The sequence below is a fragment of the Thamnophis sirtalis genome, unplaced genomic scaffold (assembly GCF_051295495.1).
Source record: "Thamnophis sirtalis isolate CommonGarterSnake01/CBP01778 unplaced genomic scaffold, rThaSir2_p1.2 scaffold_12, whole genome shotgun sequence".
Lineage (NCBI taxonomy): Eukaryota > Metazoa > Chordata > Lepidosauria > Squamata > Natricidae > Thamnophis > Thamnophis sirtalis.
The window spans coordinates 14,307,310-14,317,478 of record NW_028261392.1 but is presented as its reverse complement, the minus strand read 5'-3'; the positions used below and the strand labels follow the sequence as shown (position 1 = coordinate 14,317,478).

Genomic DNA, 10,169 nt, shown 5'->3' with positions numbered 1-10,169 from the left:
AAAGAGGAAAATAAAGAACCCAATAATTATGCTGCTTCTAAATCACTAAGGGACTATAATGCTTTTCTTCTCTAGTGGAAACAGGATATTCACTAAGTACTTCTTATGTTAGCTGAACAAAACACTCTTCTAGTTCAAGTGGTAGAACCATTGCTTTTGGACAGGAAGGAAGAGATATGTTCCCAAGAGGGATGGAAAGCATTGCAATTCAAGTTTCAAGTGACAAGTCCCATATATTTGCATCCAATTAGCTATCTCACTCCTGGTGTTAAGTGGAAGGCAATTTAATATGTACTTCTTGGAATGGGACTATATCTCAAGTATAAATAAACTCTTTGGCTACCACAAAAGTTTTATTTTTTTCAGGATAGACAGGCCATGAAGTTCCTAACAGTGAGAACAATTCACCAGTGGAACAGCTTGCCTCCAGGAGTTGTGGGTGCTCCATCACTGAAGGTTTTTAAGAAGAGACGGGACACTCACTTGTCTGAAATGGTATAGGGCCATGATGGTGAACCTATGGCATGCATAGGTCTCTGTGGACACATGGGCTGTCACCCCAGCTCAGCTGCACTGCGCATGCACTTGCGCCTCCTGCCAGCCAGCTGATTTTTGGGTCTCTGCCATGCATGTGAGGGGGGAGGGGTGCATGCAGGAGATGCACATGCATGTATGTGGGGTCATAGGTGCATGAATGGGGCAAAGTGCGTCTACGGTATGGCCAGTGGTGGGATTCAAATAATTTAACAACCGGTTCTCTGCCCTAATGACTATCTGGATAGGTGGGGCTCGGTGGTCATGTGACTGGGTGGGCGTGGCCAACTCAAGGTCACTCAGGTCGATGGGCGCTTCGCCTTAGCGGGTTACAATGTAATAAGGGTTAACCGGAGAGACAATTTCTTTAAGCAGGGCAAAGATGAGGCTAGAAACAACACTAGAATGTTTCCTTCCTGCCTTCCTTACAGGATTAGCCCTGTAAAGTGGATAAAAACAAAAGGAGATTTCTTCCAACAATTGGTTCTCTGAACTGCTTAGAAAGTTACCAACCAATTCTCCCGGATATGTGTGAACTGGCTGAATCCCACCACTGGGTATGGCGCACTCCCCCATGGCCCATTTTTTATCGCAAGAGGCCCAAAACGGGTCATGGGGGAGATTGCACACGCATACATGGGGGGTGGGGGAGTGGGGGGGTAGTGCATGTATGCACCGGGTGGGGCATGGGGGGGGCATCATGCACGCATTGCATTTCTTTTATTTTTTGTTGCATTTTGTTGTCACTTTCAGCATGCAACAACAAGAAGGTGAGCCATCACTGGTATAGGGGTCTCCTCCTTGAGCAGGGGGTTGGACTAGAAGACCTCCAAGGTCTCTTCCAGTTCTATTCTGATTGAAATCGGCAACAACTGCCAGATTCCTTCCGAGCCATTTGAGAAAAAGCAAACTGCTCAGAATGACTAACTAGAAGGGAAAGTAGCAGAGTCGAAGAATAGGCCATATCTTTTCAAACTGAAATATATTTAATAGTTCTAGCATTCAAGAAGGCTAATATACTAAATGAGAATGGGGGGGGGGGAAGTAACCCAGTGGATCAATATTTGCAGACAGAGACCTCAGACATGAAGGAGCAAATATTGAGAAGGAGCCTTAGGAGAAAGTAAAACAGAAAGAGCAGAGCAATCCTCAGCCTGTTACATCACCCCTTCCTGATATGATTTATTCATACAATTCATGCATTTTAATTTTAGAAAATATTTTTCAAGGACAGAGTAATAGAACTTTCAGAAATATAAGGTGAGGGTTGAGCTAATCCATTGCTGGAAGGAAAAATCCATCTGGTTCAGTTCCATGCCGGGAGAAAGGAACTGGAAACAAAATGGAGGCCGATTGGAAAGAAAGGTTCCCTTTATGGATGAAGCAGAACCACCAACCACATGTGATTTGTGGGCAGCTGACAAAATGGAGTTTAGAGTGGGTGGCTTTTTATACCTTCTTTGGGCTTTGTATCTGAGCTTCCTGTGCAAGAACATGTCCTTTAATATTCTATTGGCTGTTGTCAGATTCCTGTGGGATTATAGCTGGCTCTATAGGTAAAAGAGGAAATGCAAATCCTAGGTGTTTTTCTGAGCTAATTTTGTTAACCTTTTTTTGTTGTTGCTTATCTGGAGTTTCCGTCTGACCCAGTCTTTCTTAATCTGCATTTCTAAAAGCTGGCCTCCTCAGTTTCTGCTTGGGGCAGGGAAACAGGCTGATTTCTGCCTCCCTTAAGATTTTATTTTATTTTATTTCTCCTTTAGGGGAACTATTTTATCCTGCATTTGTTAATATTTCCCAAAACGTTCCATTCTTCTGGGGGAGGTCCCACACAGTGAATGGTATCATATCAAGTAAGGTGGATATAATGTAAGATAAATATGTCGAAATATATTTTCTTCAATATTTTCAGAGTAGTTTTGTCAGGAAAGGAACTTAAAATCAGTGGTGAGATTCAACATTTGTTATTACTGATTCTGTGGGCATGGCTTGGTGGGCATGGCAGGGGGAGACTACTGTAAAATCTCCATTCCCTCCAAATTCCAGGGGAAGGTTACTGCAAAATCCCCATTTCCTCCTGATCAGCTGGGACTTGGGAGGAAGAGAATAGATGGGGATGGGGCCAGTCAGAGGTGGTATTTACTGGTTCGCCGGACTATTCAAAATTTCCGCTACTGGTTCTCCAGAACTGGTCAGAACCTGCTGAATACCACCTCTGCTTAAAAGGCTTGCACAGGAGGTCCATTTCTATTTCAAGAGGAACTTGTGACTTTTCAGTTACTTTCCAGAGAAGATTCACTCTCAGAAAAAACTATAGGAATACCAACAAGAGCCGAGGTGGCGCAGTGGTTAAATGCAGCACTGCAGGCTACTTCAGCTGACTGCAGTTCTGCAGTTCGGCTGTTCAAATCTCACCGGCTCAGGTTGACTCAGCTTTCCATCCTTCCGAGGTGGGTAAAATGAGGACCCGGATTGTAGGGGGCAATATGCTGACTCTGTAAACCGCTTAGAGAGGACTGAAAGCCCTATGAAGCGGTATATAAGTCTAACTGCTATTGCTATTGCTATTGCTAGTTTTAAGTATTGACGGAGGGACAACGCACAGCCAGGGTTTCAAACAAGAAGAACTCTTTATTCGGTTGAAGGCGATTCAAGGGACGGGAAACTCCCGCCAAGGTATTTATATTCTAGTTTAACCAATCACAGGCCGGGGACGCGACAGCAACTGCTGACGTCAGTCCCTCGGCCAATCAACAATAACAGTGTGTCGGCAACACCCTCTGGAGCTCTCAGCCAATCAGAGAGCTCAGAGGATGTTACTGACAGTCAGAACAATTCAACAATATTTAACACCCCTTTCCCCCAGTTCTGCGCATGCCCGAAACAGAGCATGCGTAGTCCTTAAGATATGCTGGGCGGCGCCGGACCCGCCCAGATCTTCTCATTGCAGGAGAAGTCGTCGGCGGAGGAGGACCTCCTCGTGGTAGCTCCTCCCCGAAGGGAGTGTAGCTCCGAGGCACGCCCTTTCGGGAAGGCCCAGAAGGCGGGCTCAACTGCAACGGTAAGTGTAGCCGTGGGGGCGCGTCACTTGTCGTGGGGGGAATTCTCTGTGCGTCCTCGGCTTGAGTTGTTGGATTGGCGTCCCCTTGGGCGGCGCTTGGGTAAGCAGGGCCTGGTGTGGCGAAGGCCCCCGGTTGCGGACTGCCGGATTGAGGACGCTGTTGTTGAAACAGGAGGGGGCCTGGTGTGGCAAAGGCCCTTGGATGTGGTTTCTCGGATTGAGGGGTTTGTGCTTGGTGCAGGTTGAGGCCTGGAGTGGCGAAGGCTTCACATTGCAACCCCGGGGCTGCGGTGTTGTCCCTCAGGGGTTCGCGGCCACCAGCCTGCGACGGGAGACGCCTCCTCAATTGATCCAGGTGGCGTCTCCATTGGGTTCCATCTGCCAACTGGACCCTGAAAGAACATGGGCCAGTCAGGGCAACGATAGCACCCGGCACCCATTTTGGTTCCCCCGTAAACGACCGAGCCCACACTGGATCCCCTAGCTTAAAGGACCGGGGAGGGAGGACCCCCAGATTGCTCGGCTGATCCCCTGAATAGAGCGGGTGAAGCCTATCCAGGGGAGTCCGCAGGCGCCTGCCCATCAAGAGCTCCGCGGGGCTTTTGTTGGTAGTTGGGCAGGGGGTGGAATGTTGGCTTAGCAGGTAAGCCGCCACCCTCGCCTGCCAGTCGCCCCGGTCCATGCGGCTCAGGGCCTCCTTAGCTGAGCGGACCGCCCGTTCCGCCCGGCCATTGCTGGCCGGGTGGTACGGGGCTATGGGCGCATGCCGGATCCCTTGCTCGGCCAAGAACTCCTGGAAGGTGGTGGACGTGAACTGTGGCCCATTGTCCGAGACCACCACGTCCGGCAACCCGTGGGTTGCGAACATCCTTCGCAGGGCCCTGACCGTACTCTCGGCTGTGGTGGAGCCCATGAGGACTAGCTCCACCCATCGAGAGTAGGCGTCCACCACTACCAGGAAGTTTTGGCCGTGGAAGGGACCGGCGAAATCGATGTGGAGGCGAGACCATGGGCCTCTCGGAGCCTCCCACTCACGAGCAGGCCCGGCTGGGGGGTTGGGCCTGGATAATTGACAGGTCGTGCAGCGGCCCACATGGGCCGCTATTTCTGTGTCCAGCAAGGGCCACCAGACATAGCTACGGGCCAATGCCTTCATTCGTGCTATGCCCGGGTGGTCCTTGTGGAGCAGATCCAAAACCAGTGGCCGGAGTGCGGTGGGGATCAGCACCCGATCCCCCCAGATGAGACAACCCCCGTGGAGGGAGATCTCAGCCTGGCGATTTTTAAAGGGCTGGAAGCCCTCTGCCACTTTGTCTGCTGGCCATCCCCTTAGAACCCAGGAAGAGACCTGGGACAAGATCGGATCGGCCTTCGTGTGGGCTGCCACGTCCGCGGCAGAGAGTGGGAACCCGGAGGCGGCAATGGAAAGGACTGAGAGAGAGGGCACTGGGGCGGTGTCCGTCTCCGGGAGTGGGCAACGGCTGAGGGCATCTGCATGCCCTAGCTGTTTGCCTGGACGGTACAGCAACGTATACGAATACGCTGCGAGGAACTCCGTCCAGCGAGTCATGCGGGGGGATAAAATGGAGGGGGTCGGCTTGTCCCCCGCCAAAAGCCCAAGGAGTGGCTTATGGTCGGTGACAAGGGTAAAGTGCCGACCGTAGAGGTAATCGTGGAACCTCTTAATCCCGGACACTGCAGCCAGAGCCTCCTTGTCGATCTGGCTGTAATTGCGCTCCGCCGAGGAGAGTGTCCGAGAATAAAAGGCCACAGGGGCTTCTGAGCCATTAGGGAGGATATGGCTCAGGACAGCCCCTACTCCAAATGGGGAGGCGTCACACGCCAACGTCAGAGGCAACCCATCATGATATTGAATGAGGACTGCCGATGACGTCAGCGTCTCTTTGACAGCCGCGAACGCATGCGCTTCGCGGCTTCCCCAGCGCCAGGCCGCGGATCGGTCGAGCAACCGATGCAGCGGCTCGGCTAGTGACGCCTTGTGAGGAATAAAGGGGGCGTAAAAATTGAGCAGCCCTAGGAACGCCTGTAGCTCCGCCCTGGAGGTGGGAGCAGGGGCGTTCCTAATGGCGGCAATCTTAGAAGGTGTAGGGTGAATGCCTTGGGCATCTATTAAGAAGCCCAAGAATTCTACCCTAGGGACAGCAAATGAGCATTTGCTGCTCTTCAATTTTAATCCCGCGCCCCTGAAACGACAGAGGACCTTCCTTAATACTTCGATGAGTTCTGAGCGGCTTGTAGCAGCGATCAGAACGTCATCGAAATATGGCACTACCCCCGGAAGTCCATGGAGCAGGCGCTCCATGAGACTTTGGAAGATCCCCGGGGCCACGGATACGCCGAATTGCAGGCGGCGACAACGAAAAGCCCCACGATGAGTGACGATGGTCTGGGCAGCCGCCGCATCGTCATCCACCGGGAGCTGTTGATAGGCTTGCGCCATATCCAGTTTGGCAAATATGCAACCCTGCCCCAGGGAATGGAGCAGGTGTTGCACAACAGGGACTGGATAGGGGTTTGCCTGAAGGGCCAAGTTGATCGTCGACTTGTAGTCGGCGCAGATTCTCACCGAGCCATCCGGCTTGACCGGAAGAACTATGGGAGTCTCCCATGGAGCATGATCGACTGGCTCGATGACACCCTGCGCCAATAATTTGTCCAGTTCGGCGTCAACTTTGGCCCTTAAGGCAAAAGGCACCCTGCGGGCTTTCAGCCTAATAGGAGCAATCTGAGGATCTAAGCTAAGGGAGATGGGGGTTCCCTTATAACACCCTAGCTGTCCATCAAACACATCAGAGAACTCCTGCAGGACGTCCTCTATTGTCGCAGTTTTAACTTGGTGGACCCCCCCGATGGACAGTCCCAGTGTCTTAAACCAGTCAAGGCCAAGAAGAGCCGGTAAATTGTGTTTTACAATTATGATTGGCAGCTCTCCCTTGAAATTGCCATATCTAACAGGGATAGGAAAGGATCCCAGAACAGGGATCAACTTCCCTTGGTAGTCCCTTAAGAGTACCCGGGATGGGGCTAACTTATTTTGGGGAACTGTAGGGCAGAGGGTTGAGAACATGTCCCAAGATAATAACGATCGGGAGGAAACCCGAGTCCACCTCCATCTGGCAAGGCTGACCTGCCAGGTGGACATTGGCCGTGATTTTGCGGTTGCCTGAGGAGGCCTGGTTGATGGAGGTTTCCACTTCCTGCGGCTCGGAAACAGTGTGGCAGTCATCTCCTCTGCGAGCTGGTCTCTGCTGGCGGCGCTGTTGCTGCTTGGTCCTCTCAGAAGTTTGGAAGAAGGCAGGGGCCGGCAAGGAGGCTCGGCACACTTGGGCGAGGTGCCCCTGCCTCTGACAGCGGCGGCAGATCGCATTCTTGAATTGGCACGTTTGGCGGTCGTGGCGGCCTCCGCAGCTAAGGCAAGGCACCCTGGCGTTTTGCGGTGCGGCTGTGGATTGAGCAGGTGGCTTCCGCCGTGGTTGTGCGCGGACTTGATCGATGTTGTCTGGCTCCCGGTCCTCACAAGGGATTATATCATCATAGTCAATGTCATGCACTTGTGAGGCCGGTGCCGGGTTAGTTGACAGCTGTAGCCGCTCCAAATCGGCGGTCGATTGCTCCGAGAGCTCAGCTGCTCTTGCGATCTCGACTGCTTGGAGCAGCGTAATGTCATGGTGGCGGAACATGCGGCTTCTTAAGTGTACATCCCGCACACCACACACAAACTGCTCGACTAGGTTTTCTTCTAAGTTCGAAAAATCGCACTGGGCCGCCACAGTGCGCAGGGCTTCCAAAAATTGACTGATCGTCTCCCCCGGCTTCTGTACCCGCCTTCTGAATGCGAAACTGCGGGCAATCTTGGATGGCGTTGGGGCATAGTGCCCCTTTAACTTGGCCATCAAGTTGTCCCAGCCCAATTTGTATGCGGGTCTGGGAGCAGCCATGGCTCTGGCTGAGGCAAACATTGAGGGTTCGCAGCATGATAAGAAAAAGCTGCACTTCTCCTCATCCGTTTGAGCCTGATTTTTAGTTGCGATTAGATATGTTTCAAAGCGCTCCATGAATCCTTCCCAGGATTCGCCGGCGGAGCCGAAAGGAGCGAAAGGCGGCAATGAATTCATACTGGCTCAACTGACTGTGAGGAGCGGATGGACTGAAGTCGTGACAGGAAAAATTTTCCTCAGCGTTCGGTGCTGGCGCGGACAGCGACTTACAGCAGCTAGCTGGAATAAACTCTCTGTCTTTAAACCTAGGCTTGCGTGGAATCGCCGAATCCCACCTTCGTCGCCAGTTTTAAGTATTGACGGAGGGACAACGCACAGCCAGGGTTTCAAACAAGAAGAACTCTTTATTCGGTTGAAGGCGATTCAAGGGACGGGAAACTCCCGCCAAGGTATTTATATTCTAGTTTAACCAATCACAGGCCGGGGACGCGACAGCAACTGCTGACGTCAGTCCCTCGGCCAATCAACAATAACAGTGTGTCGGCAACACCCTCTGGAGCTCTCAGCCAATCAGAGAGCTCAGAGGATGTTACTGACAGTCAGAACAATTCAACAATATTTAACAGCTAACATCCAGTGCAAATGGCCTCTTTTAATGATTTCCTCAGGTAATTCTTATCTAACTTTAATTTTGGGTCTGTTCCAGCTAGTCTACATATCTATTTGTCCAATAAAAACAACTCTGTGGGGCAGAATGGACTGATAGAAAAAGACTGGACCAAAGTCACCCTGCTTGCTTTCACGCCCATGGGAGGACTAAAACTCATGGTCTCCCAGAACCTTAATCATAACCAGCTGTGAAATTAACCCTTAAGGGTTAACCCTTTAGGTGTGAAATTACCAGGAGACAGCTGAACAATAATAAAGAGCTTTAGTGAGCTTTTGCAAAAGGGACCTCCATGCTCATATGGCAGAGCCAAGGAGCACATCTTCCATAGAAATACATGATAGTTATATACATTTTCAATAGCTCGGCCTTCTTACTGCCCACTCATCCTATTGGCTAAATTCTGGGTAGGTAAGGGTCCTCCTCCCATAACTTCCATCCCATTTCCAGTATCTCCATCCCTTTTGGCATATTCTCCATCCTGTTTGGCAACTGCTACTCTAGTCAGCATTGTTACTTTTAGCATGACAACTAGACAGCCTGATCTGCCACCTATCTTCTGTGACCAGCCAACTATTTTCTTGTGACCCGCCAACTATCTTTAACCAGAATGTGCAAAACAATCTTGTTATTTTAACTACAGAGAACATTCTTATACAATGCCCTTCATGGTATTGGACCTGGGTACTTGAGAGACCGCCTGCTGCCAATTACCTCCCAAAGACCCATTAGATCACACAGGGCTGGCCTCCTCCGAGTTCCGTCTACCAGCCAATGCCATCTGGCTACGACCCGGGGGAGGGCCTTCTCTGTGGCAGCTCCGGCCCTTTGGAACGAACTCCCCACAGAGATTCGGACCCTCACCTCTCTCCAGGCCTTCCGAAAAGCCGTTAAAACCTGCCTGTGTTGGCAGGCCTGGGGTTGATGAGTTCCCTTCCCCTCTCGATTTGTGTGGCTGTTGGTTATTTTTAAATGCTTGAATTTGTAGTTTTTGTGTTTCCCTTTCCCTCCTTGGGTTTGTGCGCCATCCTGAGTCCCGCTGGGAATAGGGCGGCATATAAATAAAACGAAACCTAAACCTAAACCTTAATATTCCAGTTAAGTGTCTTAGGTTACTTGGAGCCTAAATATGGTGCTACCATTTCTCTGTCAATTACAGGAATAAATCTTACTTCTCACATCAGCCCTATAAGAGCCAAGGTGGCGCAGTGGTTAAATGCAGCACTGCAGGCTACTGCTAGATCAGCAGGTCAGCGGTTCAAATCTCACCGGCTCAGGGTTGACTCAGCCTTCCATCCTTCCGAGGTGGGTAAAATGAGGACCCAGATTGTTGGGGGCAATATGCTGACTCTCTGTAAACCGCTTAGAGAGGCCTGAAAGGCCTATGAAGCGGTATATAAGTCTACTGCTATTGCTATTGCTATAAGTTGAGGTGAAGTGGCACCTTGGACAGCTGATTCTGAGTATTATGAAAGAGCAGTAGATGCAAATATATAAAGTATTTGGGGACTGCGGTAGAAAATTTGCATATGTGTTTTACTTTCCTTTGGCATTATGTGGAAACAACAACCCATACATAAGTATTTTTCCTTTCCTGGTCAAAGTAGACTTTTGTATTTCTCCACCATTTTCAAGGTCAATTAAAAATAATGTTTTGTTTCAGATAAAGGACCAAGTTAATGGTCCATGATAGTGATTTTTTTCTCATCCATTCATCCATTCAAATTTGTTTGCCATCCATCTCACTGTGACCACTGCCCCCACATTTTTCTTATGCCTGGTACAATAACATAATAAGCTTGCAAAGAACCTGATGCACCATGTCTAGTCTGATGAAAAGGAGGATTAGGGGCGACATGATAGCAGTGTTCCAATATCTCAGAGATTTACACAAAGAAGAGAGAGTCAAGCTATTCTCCAAAGCACCTGAAGGCAGGACAAGAGGCAA

General features: G+C 50.4%; 1 long non-coding RNA gene across 1 annotated transcript; it reads left to right on the top strand.

The window, feature by feature from the left end:
- Positions 1-3,143: 3,143 nt before the first annotated feature.
- On the top strand, positions 3,144-7,937 carry LOC148043255 (uncharacterized). Its single transcript, XR_015698208.1, has 3 exons — positions 3,144-3,210; positions 3,470-3,595; positions 7,864-7,937. It is a non-coding gene; the product is annotated as an uncharacterized LOC148043255 (long non-coding RNA).
- Positions 7,938-10,169: the final 2,232 nt, after the last annotated feature.